Raw genomic sequence first — 16967 nt, 5'->3', positions numbered from 1 at the left:
AATTTAATAAATATAATTTTGATACAAAAGCCAATATGAGTCACACTCTAATATATTAGACAAGTGGAAATAAATGTGTAAGTTATCTGGGGTGTGCTTTATTTTCCACATATTGTGTATTCCTAAATACAAATGCAGTATCATGTATATAAGAAGCACTCAATACATGTAGGCATGTTATATTGGTCAACCAAAAATAAATGTTTATCATTGTTATTAAAATGTCAATTTTGAAATAAAATTATGTAGCACCAGTTTCACAAGGAGATAAGAAAAATATGCACAAATACCAAGACAAAACAAATTTTCACAATGAATGAGCTTATTTCTACTTTGTTCAGTTACCTAAAAGACATTATTGAAAATAATATTTACTCAGAAAAAAACATTTAGATTCAGCTCTTTGCTACTCCTAACTAACAAGCTATCCCTTAGAATGAAATGGATTAAGTATATTTGAATGTGTAAAACTACTCATTTCTTAAATTATATGAACCTTTGACTCTAGAAGACACTGCTAGATTTAAAAGAGAAATAGCTCTGTCCTACACACAACAGCCAGCAAGGTAGTATAATTAAAAGTAAAAAATTACATTCTAAAACTGACATTTTAAAATGTTTTAGAGAAATAATATAGCCTGCATTTTCTTTTAAACAAATAGTAATATTAAGACATTAAACAAAGCTATATGAAATTAAAATACAATAAAATGTTATGCTTTTTAAGATATCTCTCTAAAAACTGATTTATGGACTCCAATTTTTTAAAATATTCATGATTTGTGCAAATCTTTCAATGGGGATGATAATGCTATTAATTCACTATGATTCTCTCAGATGAGCATACAATTTGAGGTATCTGAGTGATTAGAGGTGACAGGTTATGTCACTTGAATTGTCTTTGGGCCCCAATAACCAAAGTAAAAATTGTTTTCAATCAAGTATCAATATATTTATTATTGTTGTTGTTGTTACTATTCCCTATCAGTGAAAGAGATTGGACTTTTTGTGCTCTTACCCAGCTGCCAATGACTGGCCCAAAGACAAAGACTTTGAGCCAGAAGACCTTGAATTCCACATCCAATCAATTTCGATTCTTACTACTTTTACCGAATTAGAAAGACCTGTTTCCAATTAAAGATTGTTGAATGACAACAAATACTTGGTGGCTTTGACATAAATTTCTGGGTATTTGGACTATTTGAATCTAGACACTTAAAGACCTTTCAGTGAAGACAGGTTCGGAATTCCATCAGGCATTAAATTGAAAAGCATATCACAAATGAAAGTGAAAGGTTAATTGTTTAAACTTGGGTGAAAGAGTTAAGGATTCCTAATCCATCCTCCAGTTGCTTTTTTTAAGAGAGAGAGAGGAAGGGGAGGGAAGAAGAGACAGAGACAGAGAGAGAAATAGAAACATTGATTTGTTATTCTACTTTTTAATGCATTCATGGGGGAATTTTGTATGTGTCATTGGTGGGGAGCTCTCTGTGTCTCCATCTGCTGTTGCTGGAAGTGGGCTTCTTGGATGTCATGAGAAAAAGAATTTTCTGAGATTCATACAGGAGAAGAAAGTATTGTAAAAAGCTTTATTTCTTTGCAATCAAACCCCTTAGTTTCCAAGGTTCTATTTCACTCTGTCCCACCAAAGAAAAAGTCTCATTTTGCTTTCAGCAGAGCTAGGATTAAAGCCGTTGTCCAGAGTTTCCATTCCATGTCTTCACAGCCTAATCCAGCATCAGGCTAGCTTAGTTTGTGTTCCTAGCTATAGTCCATCAGTCCATTGCATGTGGGATCCACAGGACCAGATGGCTTTTGAGGGGAACATGGGCAGGAGCAAAGCCAGATGAACAGAGAGCCAAGAGCCAAGAGAGAGAGCTCCTTTGTCTGCGGGATTATATATTCCCAAATTTTGGGAGGCTTGCAATGGCCCCAGCCCCTCTGGCCAATGATTTCTGTCCCAGGTTAGACTAAGAGGCACCTTCCCTATATCACCCCAACTTTACTGAGCAAGTGTCCAACTTTCCCCTTCCCCAGTGATCTCCAGGGAATGGACTGGTGCTTCCCTAGGGAGTGTGAAATTGTAGCTTCCTGGTGAAGCTGCCCAGATGGCCATGTTTATAAAGTCTGGCCTCCCTTTTGTTCCTTTCCAATTATTAATAACTAGCTAATTACAATGGTATCACGCTGACTGGGGATCGAACCCGAGACCTTGGCCTATCAGGATGACATTCTAACCAACTGAGCTGCCTGGCCAGGGTTCCTAGTTGCATTTAGTTCTGAAAAGTATTTCTTCACTTTTTTCATGAAGCATATGTATGTAATATTGCATATAGAGTAATGTGACTTTTAATGTGACAATAAACCATGTATTTCTTTCTGCAAAATTTAAATAATGGTATTGGAAAGTATCGAAGTTTAAACCATTTGTACCACAGTCCAGTTTTCTTAAAAGAAATCCTAATTTCTCATCTGCAAACTTAAAAAAATGGAATATTTTGAGCCTAAATAAAGGTTCAAGCAGTTGAATATATTGAATAAATATACTGCTCTCGCAGGTCAGTCAAGTAAGTTATTCAAACTGATCTTATTAGAATGATCAGCAACATAAATATTTTTATCTCTCTCTCATGAGCATCTTTTTTCCTCCTATCCAGACTTATATTTGCTGCCCAATTCCTCACATGGTCTATCAAAAGGCAGAAATGTACTCAAAAACTACAATTAATAATATTAATATTAATTATCAGCATTTCCTGATCAACAATAAACCAAAACCAAATGGCATAGTTTTGACCACCAACTATTTTCTGTAACTACAACAATGTAAATTACCACTAGAGGCCACTTATTTTATTTGAACAGCAATGCACTTCTTTTTCACACAACTGTGTTCCATCAGCACTGATCCAATCTATATCCTGGGTTTTCATTAATACATAAGACAGAACACTGTCAAGTATCACTCCCTCATGGGTATTCTATATGTGCACAAAGCACCAATTCACATTTTGTATATTACTGGATTTATCTAACTGCAAGTTGAAATATCTGTCAGTGCGCACTTATGATAGTAATTGTTCTTCCGGATTGTATACTATTGATTATATTTTTTAAAAAAACCAGAGAGAGATAGAGAGTAAAATAGTAAAAACAACTTTTATTCAGAAATGGCTGCAATAGAAGAAAAGAGACCTCAGTATAGAACAGGGCTCAATAGCAAACACAGAAAGAACAAATGGGGTTTTATAGCCAAGGAACGAAGTGGGAATCAATGGAAGGAAAATTACTAAGAGGAAACACTGGGGATGGAGGGAAATTGTGGTTAAAAAGACTTATGGCTCTTACTACAGACAGGCCAGGGTGATCAGATATAACCTGGGGAATAGGGGCAGAGGTGTGGAATTTTAATTAGATATTGAGGGTGATTAGATATAAAGGGTAGGGAATTTTCTCTAAACTGATTAGGCAGGATTCTTGCTAAAACTGTGCTATGCAAATCTGGCAAGGATGGGGCCAAGTTGAGAAAAGAGCTTAGTGAAACCTCACTAAAGTTTAGTTAGAGAGTCTTTGTCAGTCTCTCCTCTCATTCAAGGAAAAAAGAGACATTCCCCTTTCCTTTGATCAATGTAAGTCCATTTTTCATTAGGTTGTCTTTTGTTCATTAAGGACCAACTGAACCAGCAATTGAGACTTGGCAGTAGATGATATTGGCTAGGGTGATGTGAGCAGTCATGCATTTAGTGAGGATAATGTCTATGAAAATAAAAAGAAAAATAAAGATTAATGGATGGAGCTGCCTTTATAAACCCAGTTTATGAGTCCAGAGGGCAGACAGTTGAGAAGATTTCTTCATGTTGGGCTAGAACCATATTTTGCAGTTTGAACGTTCTTGGTGACGGCATCAGGTGTTCCAGTGAATTTTCTGAAGGGCCCACACAACAGCAGGCATGAGGATCGACCACACATGATGTGTTGTGATGACTTCTTTGAGGTCTATATCAGGTCCTCCAGCTTCCGCTTGCAGGGCTTCAGGACAGGGGCAGTTTTAGTTCTCGGTGACGCCAAAGCAGAAGGAGGGAAGAAAAACTCAAAACATTTCAACAGTTGCAGCCAAATATTGGAGGAAACTAGACTTGACAAAATGTTCAAGACAATAAATAGGGCTTGAATTTGATAAGCCACAGAGGTACACATTAGTTTTCCACTGAAACATAAAAAGTGTCTCTAGAGTCACCTCCCCATTTTTATTCTTGTTCAAAAAATAAGTTGTCTCATTAAGTCTGGCCTGATTATTTACATAAGTGCAACAAGAATGGTAATTGACCACTCAGTTCCTTTGAGTTTGCTTTCCTGGAACTTTTAATAAAGAATCTCAGGTTAGACTTTTTAAAACTTCTCAAGACTAGGAAACCAAACTTCTCAAGACTAGGAAGCCAAGCCAAGAACTAGAGTCTGCAATACCTATAATTTGGGTGAATTCCTCTATCCTCACATTTCCAAAAATATCCTATAGTTCCTAGGCTTGCCAGAAAGTAACCTGCCTTACTTAGCCACAAGGCTGGGAACCCTGTAAACCAAGTACACGGCTGTTATTTCCAAAGGGGCTGTGTAAGCATTAGCTCTATAAAGTCAACCTTAGTTCCTCAAAACTCTCTGATAATATCTGATTCTGTACACCATTCTGAAGTATGACTTTCCAGTTAAAGCCTTGGTTACACAATTCTTTTTATGTTTGAATTTCTTTAAATTTTTATTGTTGGAAGTTTTACATATGTCCCCTTTTTCCTCCCATTGACCCCTTATAGTCCACCCCTGCCTCCCATCCCAGGCCTCCACCACTCTATTGTCTGTGTCAGTGGGTTATGCATATATACATACAAGTTCTTTGGTTGATCTCTTCCCATCCATCCACCCACCCCTCCCTTCCCTCTGAGATTTGACAGTCTGATCCATGCTTCTATGTCTTTGGATCTATTTTGTTCTACAGTTTATTTTGTTCATTAGATTCCACATCTGAGTGAGATCATGTGATACTTATCTTTCTTTGACTGGCTTATTTTGCTTAGCATAGTACTCTCCAGGTCCTTCCATGCTGTCTCAAAGGGTAACAGATCCTTCTGCATAGTATTTCATGATGTAAATGTGTCACAGCTTTTTTGTCCACTCATCTACTAATGGATACTTGGGCTGCTTCCAAATATTAGCTATTGTAAATAGTGCTGCTATGAGCATAAGGGTGCATATATTCTTTCTGACTGGTGTTTGGGATTCTTAGAATAAATTCCTACAAGTGGAATAATCTCTGGGTAAAATGGCAGTCCCATTTTTAATTTTTGAGGAAATTCCATACTGTTTTCCATAGTGGTTGCACCAGTCTGCATCCCACCAATAGTGTACTATGGTTCTCTTTTCTCCACATCCTTGCCAGCACTTGTCATTTGTTGATTTGTTGATGGTAGCCATTCTGACAGGTGTGAAGTGATTCCTCATTGTTATTTTGATTTGCATCTCTCTGATGATAAGTTACTTTGAGCATTTTTTCATGTGTTTCTTGGCGATCTGTATGTCCTCTTTGGAGAAGTGTCTATTTAGGTCCTTTACTCACTTTTTAAATTGGATTGTTTGTCTTCTTTTGTTAATTTGTATGAATTCTTTATATATTTTGGAAAGTAACTCCTTATGAGATGTATCATTAGCAAATATGTTCCCATACAGTGGGATCCCTTTTCATTTTGTTGATGATTTCTTTTGCTGTGTAGAAGCTTTCTATATTTTGATGTAGTCCCATTTGTTTATTTTTTCCTTTGTTTTCCTTGCCCTAGGAAAACATATTGCTATGAGAGATGTCTGAGATTTTGCTGCCTATGTTTTTTTCTGGGATTTTTATGGTGTCATAACTTACATTTAAGTCTTTTATCCACTTTGAGTTTATTTCTTGTGTATGGTGTAAGCTGGTGGTCTAGTTTCATTTTTTTTGCATGTACCTGTCCAATTTTCCCAACACCATTTATTGAAGAGACTGTCATTACTCCATTGCATGTTCTTGTTTCCTTTGTCAAATATTAATTGATTGTATAGCTTGGGTCAATTTTTTGGTTCTCTGTTCTGTTCCATTGATCTATGTGCCTGTTCTTACACCAATACCATTCATTACAAATCTGGTTTTGTGATCCCTCCAACTTTGTTCTTCTTTCTCAAAATTGCTGCAGCTATTAGTGGTCTTTTTTTGGTTCAATATAAATTTTTAGAATATTTGTTCTAGATCTGTGGAATATGCCAATGTTATTTTAATATGGATTGCATTGAATCCAGTGATTGCTTTGGGTAGTTTGGACATTTAATGATGTTAATTCCTCCCATCTATGAACATGGTATATTCTTCCATATGTTTGTATCTTCCTCTATTTCTTTTTTTAATGTCCTGTAGTTTTCTGAGTACAAGTCTTTTACCTCCTTCGTTAAGTTTATGATGGTGGCTGGAGGCTTGTCATATATGGCCCTTATTATGTTGAGGTACAACCCCTCTATTCCCACTTTGCTAAAAGTTTTTATCAAAAATGGATGCTGAATTTTGTCAGATGCCTTTTCTTCATTTATTGATATAGATCATATGATTTTTATCCTATACTTAGAATCTTATTTAAAAATCTTTCTCTACTATGCTTCCACTGACTGTCATCCAGAGTGCTGCCTCAGGAGTTCAACTAAACAATGAATCCCCAATCAGTCAAGAGTGATGAGGAAGACTTCTAAGATCAGATATAGAAGATGATCAGATAGCCAGCATAAAAAATTCTCCCTAAATTTACTTAACAGAATTCTTACTAAAACTGGGCTATACAGGTCTCACAATGGAAGGGCTTAGAGAAATCTGACTAAAGTGTTATGTGTTTTTTTAATATGTGACATTCAAAAGTGGTATTTAAAAAATAATTATTCCGTTCTACTTCATACTCTGAGCATAACAAATTATTAATTTTGCATTGATTTTATAATTATTTTTAATAGTTTGGCACGTCAGAAAAATTGTGAAAGATATGGAGGGAAAAAGATTAGTGGGCATCCTGTCTATCTTACCCATCAGCATAATCTCTACCTTTCATTTTCTATGAGCTATTTTACATTTCCATAAATTGTAGAAAACAAATAATAATGAAAACAATTCTTGTCCACATAAATGCAAATAAATTATGTTCCCCTTAATGGAACTGATATTGTCCTGTGGGCAATTTACATTTATTTGTAAATTTCATTTCAGAGTTTCTTACTGCCTGTAAATGTGTGGTTCTTTAAATTCTCCTTTGAATCAGAGTTGAATAAAATTGTTAAGTGTTCATTTTATATTTGTATGAGTCATAATCTCATCTTTATAAAAGCATTCCCTCTAATATACATTTTTTAGTTTGGGTTTATATATTTAACTAATACTTGTATAGCACAAACTATGTGCTAGGTGCTGTTCTAATGCTCACAAATATTAGCTTCTATAATCCTCATAACAAATCTATGTGGTACATATTACTAGTATTCCCTCTATGTAGATAAGGAAGCTGAGGCATACAGAAATCAAGTGGTCTGACCAAGTATACACAGCAGTTAAGTACAGGCCTGGGATTTGAACCCAGGCAGCCCATGCTCTTAACAACAAACTATGCAGGCTCTCATTTACCTATTTTTATTTCAAAGAGTCCAATTCTAAATGAGGGATCCATTGTTTAGGTTCTATCTGTCCTTTAGTTGCATAATGCAATTTCACACCCATAAAAGAATCATTACTTGGTTTGCCTTAGAAAAAAATGTAATTGGTTTATCAGAATGGTTATCATGCTTTGAAAATATTGCAAAGGCCTCAGCAGTTTTCTGCTACTAGTTGACAAAGTTTCCTAACATAACACACACCAGGGATTAGAAGACCATATAATAAAATAAAATCTGCAGATATTAATCATGTATCTTATATGTGCATTTTCTCTTTTTTATGCAAAATCATGAGTCCAAATCCATCCTCTATTTACACTGGGACTCTATTATTTACATTTATTCTGAGTTCTGGCATTTAAGTTACTATTGCTACTATTTCACTTCTTTTTAAGCATAGATAAGCCACTTCAGAAATACTGATCTACTCTATGAGGTAGAAATACAATACAATGCTATAGTAACAACAAAAGAAAATTCAACCAAACATACATTAACACTCTGGTAACATGAAGATACATAAGGAGAAACAAACTGTTAACTGAATCTTAATTAAGATGAAGTGACCAACACCCACATTGTTTTGAAACCATGACTTTTAAGGCTATAATAATTATTGACAATATAACAGAATTTTCACAAAAGTAATAAGTATTTCATTTTCTCTTAGGATTCTTTGAATATTATGGTAATAATTAATTAATATAATTACTAATCCTGGTTTGTCTGTATTCAAAAGCTCTTTTCATTTAATGTATTATCATTTGTATAATTTTGTTATTAACAACTGAACTGCATTTGACACTATGCCAGATGTTACATAATTTAAACACACAGCTGCTAAATACCAGTAGGGGAAAAAAAACAAAAACAGTGACCTATTTAATCAATAAGCAGAATTGGAAGGGAGCCCAAACAGAAACATAGATCCCCAAAGAAACTCTTAAAATAGTTTTGGTTTGAACTAAGACCAGGGAAATACAGGAAAGGGCATGCACCAGCAAAAATATTCAAGAGGAATATTTAATAAAGTGTTAGGGGTCTCACTGGAGGAGGAAAGATAGGAAATTGCTGAGGTTGACTTCCTGGTTTCTCACTTGGTGGCTATGAGAGGCAATGCATGGAAGAGCCAATTTAGTAGGGAAGATAAGTCCATCTTGGATATCTTAGATTTAAACTTCCTGCAAAATATTTAAGTAAAGGTGCTGTATGTACAAGTCTTGGTGCTCAAAAGAAAGGTTTTCAGGCTAGAAATGCAGATGTGGGAGACATCATCATATGTAATGGCCCTGGCTGAAATCATCATGGGTAGACATGAAATGAAAATGAGCGAAAACAGAACACTGGAGAACACCAACCTTTATAGGTAAAACAAAGAGAAAGAACATGAAAGAGACACGAAGAATAAAGAGACAAGAGAGAAAGCAACAGAGGCCTATGAAGGAGGAAGTTTAATAAACATGTTACCAGCACTGTCAAATGTCACAGACAAGTAATAGAGGACTGAAAACATCTCATTAGATATAACAATTATGTCATCACTGGTGACCTTAGCAATCACAGTTTCAATAAAGCCAAAATATGGATGTGCCTACAAGCGGACTTAGACCATAATGCCCCAAGAGATGGTGAAGAAATAAGATAAAAAGAATTGACCTCATGGAGTAGAATGTCCAGCTGACCAGAAAATTCCACTGTAAAGTAAGAAATAAAGTTCAATCTTCATTCAACCATGAAATCATTGATAGGTCTCCGTTACAACAGCCCAACCTTTCCTTAACTTGCCATTGAACAAATAGATGTACCAATTTATCTAATCAATTTCTTTGTGAGAGCACTTACATCATTCCCATTTTTGTTAAAAATAACATAATCTGAATATCTTTATTTATATATTAATCTTCTAATTATTTCTTTATTTTCAACTCCTAAAAGAGAATTTCCAAGTCATACACACGCTTTTGATGCAGACTACAAGATCACACTGCTTTGTTTGCATATGGGTGAGAGGAAAACAAAAACACACATGGCTTTAGGCTGTGAGAGAAGAGAGAGGAAGTGCTCATATACTTGGTGACTTCAGAAAGAATAAGGTAACGGAGGGAATCCTTTTACAGTATGTACCTATGTCACCATGTTGTACACTTGAAATATCTTACAATTTTATTTGTTAATTATACCTCAATAAAGCTGTAAAAAAAATACACCAAAAAAAAGATAAGACCTGAAAGGCCATTTGGATTAGAAGTTCCCTGTTTATCCATACACTAGAGTGAGGTCCCCCTGCCTGGCGTACAGGATCGGGCTGAAACTGGCTCTCCAATATCCCCTGAGGGGTCCTGGATTGCGAGAGGGAGCAGGCCAGGCTGAGGGACCCCACCAGTGCACGATTGGGGCTGGGGAGGGACGTGGGAGGTTGGCCAGCCGAGTAGGGACTGCCGGAGGGCTCCAGGGCGTGTCCAGCCCGTCCCACTCAGTCCCGATTGGCCAGACCTCAGTAGCAAGCTAACCTACTCGTCATCTGTCCCCTGGTGGTCAGTGCACATCATAGCGACTGGTCGACTGTCTGCCCCCTGGTGGTCAGTGCACATCATAGCGAGCGGTTGAGTGGCCTCAGCATATCATTAGCATATTACACTTTGATTGGTTGAATGGACGACTGGACAACCAGACACTTAGCATATTAGGCTTTTACTATATAGGATGGTTGAGAATTTTAGAAGTTAGATTTCTTAGATTCTGCAGTCATTACCTCTTCCAGTTAGTTATCCTAAGTCAGGGGTGGGCAAACTTTTTGACTCGAGGGCCACAATGGGTTCTTAAACTGGACCGGAGGGCCAGAACAAAAGCATGGATGGAGTGTTTGTGTGAACTAATATAAATTCAAAGTAAACATCATTACATAAAAGGGTACGGTCTTTTTTTTTTTTAGTTTTATTCATTTCAAATGGGCCGGATCTGGCCCGCGGGCCGTAGTTTGCCCACGGCTGTCCTAAGTCCTCTAACTTAAGAGTAGACTTGGTTATATATATAACCAAGTCTACTCTTAAAATATCCCAAATTAATTTGCTCTCTTGACACTCACTACAACTTCCCTGGTGTATTAAGTTAAACATTAAAATAAATTGAAATCAAAATATAATATCTCTTGCCCTAATCTATTTTACCAACCTAATTTTCCACAACTCCCCCATCACTCTGCACTCTAATCACACCAGCCTTTTTAATGCTTCTATGTCTTTGCTAACATTGTTCTCACTAACCCAAATGCCATTCCCTTTCATCCCCTTGACAAACTCCTACTCCCTGTTAAGAGCTACTATAAATGCCAGGTTTCATGAATTCTTCTCCACTACTCCAAATGACTTTGTCATTTAATACATTATACATTATCGATTACTTTATGATTTTCAGTCTCTGAAATGAGACTGCCAAGGCTAGATTGATGTCTTTTGCACATTTGAGTCCTTCCAGAATCCTAGCACAATGACTGACACACTAGATACTGAAACATTTACTAGAAGGAAAGGAAAACTGAAGGGATAGAATAAAAATAGAAACCTAACACAATAATATTTTCAAAAGCAAGGCTAATCACTTTAAATACTTTAGTGAACAATAACAAGAAAGCTTGTTAAGTTTCTAAGCAAAAATGGTAATGACTTGGATATATTTTAATTTCCTACTTCACAAATCACTAACTTCCAAAACTTCTACTTTTTTATTCTTTAGTCTTCAAGGTAGATTCACAAAATGTGTTCCGAAAAACAAGGCAAAATTTCTGGGGATAGGACTGAAGCCATCTTTTTCACAAGCTTTAAGGTGATTCTTGAGCACATTAAAGTTGGAGAACCACTGCTCTAAATGATTATCTATATATATAAAAGCCTAAGCGACCATTATGACCAGTCGACCAGACGACCAACCAGTAGCTATGATGCACACTGACCATCAGGGGGCAGATGCTCAATGCAGGAGTTGCCCCTTGATGGTCAGTGCGCTCACACAGCCAACCTCCCGTGGCTCGCCAACCTCCTGTGGTCGCTCCCTCCAGCCAGCCATCCTCCCACGGTCCCTCCCCCTGGTCAGCTGCCCTGATCGGCCTGATTGGGACTGGGCGAGACAGCCCCGATTGGTCCCAATCACCCCCAATCGCCAGCCAGGCCAAGGGACCCCACCCGTACACAAATTCGTGCACCAGGCTCTAATTTTATATATAAAATCATCGACACAATTTTTAAAATAATATTGGAAACCCAATAGACTGTGTGTGATTTTTTTAAACAGGTATTTTTTCTTATTTTATTTTATTAATATATTTTTATTGATTTCAGAGAGGAAGAGAGAGGGAGAGATAGAAACATCAATGATGAGAGAGAATCACCAATTGGCTGCCTCCTGCATACCCCACCCTATTCCACACTCGGAATCGAGCCTGCAACCTGATCATGTGCCCTTAACTGGAATCTAACCTGGGACCCTTCAGTCCATAGGCTGAAGCTCTATCCACTTAGCCAAACTGGTTAAATAGACTTTTAAAAACTATGCATAACATTCAGAGAAAGGAAAAGCTATTAGCTTTCTGACTCACAGTGTGTTTCTGAGCTTCTCCATGTTGTCACAAACCTGGAAGGAGATTTAACTACTAGCTATGCTTCAGATGCTGACAATGATAAATTCCATAACTATACACATGATCATTATTTTTGAGGTCATAAATGTTCAAAATTTAAGGAAAATTATGAAATCTGCAATTCTAGAGTACTGAAGGAAATAAATACCCTGAAACTCTGGGTCATCACCCTCTTAACCTAATCCTTCAGCACAGATATATAAAATCATATACACATTTGCACAACCATCAACCTGTACTGGAAGTGTCAGCCCTAGGTTAGTCTTCACTGCTTTTAAATCTTATGTATTTGAAATCATAAACAATATATATTCTTTCATGCCTGGTTTCTTTTCATGAACATTATTTTTTGTGTAATTTTTGTTGTTATATGAGGCTGTAATTTGTGCATTTTCATTGCTCTACTTATTACTGTCCAATATTGGATTGATTATACCATTTTACTGCTGATGAAAATTATTTCCAGATTTTAGCTAACACAAATAATACTGCTGTTTAAAAAAAAACTTATTGAAAGTATTACAGATGTCCCTTTTTTCCCCATTGACCTTCCTCCTTCCTATTCTTACCTCCTCCCCAGGTCTTCACCCCACTATTGTCTGTGTCCATGGGTTATGCATATATGTATATAGGTTCTTTGGTTGATCTCTTCCCCTGCCCCTCCCTCTGAGGATCCTCAGTCTGTTGCATGCTTCCATATCTCTGAATCCATTTTGTCTGTCAGTTTATTTTGTTCATTAGATTCCACATATAAGTGAGATCACGTGATACTTGTCTTTCTCTGACTGGCTTAGGTCACTTAACATAATACTCTCCAGGTTCCTCCATGCTGTCTCAAAGGGTAAGAGGTCTTCCTCTTTTACACCTGCATAGTATTCCATTGTGTACATGTACCACAACTTTTTTATCCATTCATCTACTGATGGTCATGTGGGTTGTTTCCAGAACTTAGATATTGAAAATAGGGGTGCATATATTCTTTCTGATTGGTGTTCCAGGCTTCTTAGGATATATTCCTTGAAATGGGATCACTGGGTCAAATGGCAGTTCCATTTTTTAATTTTTTTAAGGAAACTCCACACTGTTTTCCATAGTGGCTGTACCGATCTGCATTCTTGTACCTAGTACATTTCCAGTAGTGTATTAGGATACTTTTTTCACTACATCCTTGCCAGCACTTGTTTGTCATTTAGTGATGGGAGCCATTCTGGCAGGTGTGAGGTGGTAGCTCACTGTTGTTTTAAATTGCATCTCTCTGATGATTAGTGACATTGAGCATTTTTTCATATGTCTTTTGGCCATTTGTATGTCCTCTTTGAAGAAGTATCTATTTAGGTCCTCTGCAAAATAAGAAGCTTCTGCACAGCAAAAGAAACCAACATCAAAATGAAAAGGGAACCCACTGTATGGGAGAACATATTTTCTAATAATATATGAGATAAGGGGTTAATTTCCAACATATAAAGTATTCATACAAATAATACTTCTCTGAACATGACTGTATTTATCTTTTACTGACTATCTGCCTAAATTCCTATTGAAAGTGCTGGGATATATAGAAACTATGTGTAGGGCAAAAGTAGGTTTATAGTTGTGAGTATGCAAAACTCCATTTATTCTTGTATTATTATTTTCCTTATGAAAAACTGTAAATCTACTTTTGCCCCATCCTATATATCTGAGTACAGAGAGCTTTAGTAGATGCTGCCAGAATTTGCAATTTTCCCAATTTATACTCCAGGCAGCAGAGAGTTTCAATGCTATCCACATTCTGACACTTGGAATTGTCAATCTTTTTTAGTATTAGCCATTCTAGTGAGTGTTGTAACAGCATCTCCTTACAGTTTTAATTAGCATTTCCCTGGTAAATAACAAGTTGAGCAGTTTTTCATATATTTATTAGCCATCTGAGTATCATCTTTGTGAAATGCCTATTCAAGTCTCTCCCATTTTTCTAATAGGTTGTCTTTTTCACATTGATTTATAGGATTTCTTTACCCAATATGGATACAAACCTTTTGTCAGGTATAGGTACAAGTATGTTCTCTTGTCCTTTGGTTTACTTTTTATATTTTATCAGTATCTTTGATAAGAAAAGTTCTTACCTTGTCCAACTTAACTTGTCAACTCAATTTTGTTAGTTTATGAATCATTCCCTTTATGTTCTTAAGTTTTGTGTCCTATTTAAGAAATATTTTCCTACCTTAAGATAATAAAGATATTATCTAATTTTATCCTCTAGAGCAGCCGTGGGCAAACTACGGCCCGCGGGCCGGATCCGGCCCGTTTGAAATGAATAAAACTAAAAAAAAAAAAAAAAAGACCGTACCCTTTTATGTAATGATGTTTACTTTGAATTTATATTAGTTCACACAAACACTCCATCCATGTTTTTGTTCCGGCCCTCCGGTCCACTTTAAGAACCCATTGTGGCCCTCGAGTCAAAAAGTTTGCCCACCCCTGCTCTAGAGGCTTCATTATTTTACTTTTCACACTTAGATCTTCAGTCAAATGTGCATGGTGGGAAGTAGAGATCAAGTTTCTTCCTTTCTCCCCTCCCCACCCATTTGAGTATCCAAAGGACCAGCAACATTTTATTTAAAATATTATTTTTAATTGTTGAAAAGTAAAACCACTATGAAAATATCAATCACAAACTTGATGCATCAAATAACAAAGCAATAAAACATGTTGGAAACAATGAGAAAAATGACAAACATAACAGTAATGCAAACTTTAATATAATTCTCATAAGAATATGACAACTAAGCAGTCAAAATATAAAAGGTATCTGAATGTATATAATAAATCCAATAAATATAAAGAACTGTAAACCCTACTAGGAATTCACCTTCTTTCTTGGTGCCTAGGGAACACTTTAAATATTGATCTCATATTTATCCTGTGAACAAAATCTCAAAAAATAGAAAGTACAAGTGCCTATTCTCTGATCACATTATAATAAAACTAGAAATTAATATTTTAAACACACAGTTCATAATTTTAAAATATCCACCTAAATAACTCTTAGGTCAAGAAGGAAGTGACAGCTGGATTTATTCATCACTTAGAAATAACAAAACCAGTGTGTATCAAACCATATTGGACTTGATCAAAGATATGATTAGAAGCAAATTTATAAGTAATTTTCACTTTTTTTTTTTTTTTTTTTTTTTTTTATGTGCTAAGTATTTATTTATTTTTTTTTTTAATAATAATTTTTATTTCTTAAAGTATTACAAATAGTATTACATATGTCTCCTTTTTCCCCCCCTTGACATTCCCCCGACCCCTACCCCCCGCCCCCCCCGCCCCGTGTCTTGTGTCCATTGGTTAATCTTATATGCATGCATATAAGTCCTTCAGTTGGTCTTTATAAGTAATTTTCACACAAAAATTAATGGGAGCATTAAATCATTAGAAAAACCTAGAAGAGGAAATATGATAAGATTATATAATTTTTAGAGAATAGAAAAATGGAAGAATTCAAAATAATCCCAAGCCTCAAAAATACCAAAATACACATACCTCTAATCTAATTCCATATTTAAAAAGAGAAAACATAAGACATAAAATTAGTAATAATAAATAGAGTTTAATTAGATATGGAAGAGATCAAATGTTATAAGAAATTACTATGGCCAGAACCGGTTTGGCTCAGTGGATAGAGCGTCGGCCTGCGGACTCAAGGGTCCCGGGTTCGATTCCGGTCAAGGGCACGTACCTTGGTTGCGGGCACATCCCCAGTGGGGGTTGTGCAGGAGGCAGCTGATCGATGTTTCTCTCTCATTGATGTTTCCGGCTCTCTATCCCTCTCCCTTCCTCTCTGTAAAAAATCAATAAAATACATTTAAAAAAAAAAAAAAGAAATTACTATGTACAACTGTTTGCAAAAATTACCAAATAAATACCTCTATTCATACCTCTATGAAAGGCCAGGGAAAAAATCTACTTATAGCATGTATTATCCATTTGCAACCTGCATAATATCAGAGAAACTTCTGTAACACACTCTAGGATTCCTACTAAGAAGTGGTATTCATTTAGTCATTCAACAAATTATCTAATGAGGATCCTGTACATAGTGGAGTATGTGCTAAATACTAAATACAAACTTCACAAGCCAACAGGATCTCTGGGCCTGCAGAGATCACATAGCACAGACAAGTGAATAGGAAATTACAACTGAGATGCTTCAACAAAAGAGAAGTTTGGGGTGGTGGGGGGAAGAGAACTGGCCTCTACCTTAGTCCGTGAGGATGGGGAGAAGAGGGTTGTAAAAGTGAGTTGGCACATGACAAATGCCTACTCTCTACTGTGTCGGATGCCTTAAAAAGAAATTCTCATTCACTCCTCAGGACAACTCTGGACAGATAACTTGCCCTATGCACAGTCTGATAAATGGAGGTATAAGAATTAACATCCAACCCTAGCCAGTTTGGCTCAGTGGATATAGTGTCGGCCTGTGGACTGAAGGGTCCTGGGTTTGATTCCAGTCAAGGGCACATGCCCAGGTTGCGGGCTCAAACCCCAGTAGGGGGCATGCAGGAGGCAGCCGCTCAATGATTCTCTCTCATCACTGATGTTTCCATCTCTCTCTCCCTCTCCCTTCCTCTCTGAAAAAAATATATAT

General features: G+C 36.4%; 1 protein-coding gene across 1 annotated transcript in view; it reads right to left on the bottom strand.

The window, feature by feature from the left end:
* The window catches only part of MACROD2 (MACRO domain containing 2), a 1891634-nt gene that overhangs the window by 1827549 nt on the left and 47118 nt on the right, over nt 1-16967 (bottom strand). The gene's annotated exons all lie outside the window — the stretch shown is intronic.

This window comes from Myotis lucifugus, unplaced genomic scaffold, assembly GCF_000147115.1.
Source record: "Myotis lucifugus unplaced genomic scaffold, Myoluc2.0 scaffold_42, whole genome shotgun sequence".
Taxonomy (NCBI): domain Eukaryota; kingdom Metazoa; phylum Chordata; class Mammalia; order Chiroptera; family Vespertilionidae; genus Myotis; species Myotis lucifugus.
Note: the sequence above shows the minus strand (reverse complement) of the source record. Positions and strands in the feature narration are given on the sequence as shown.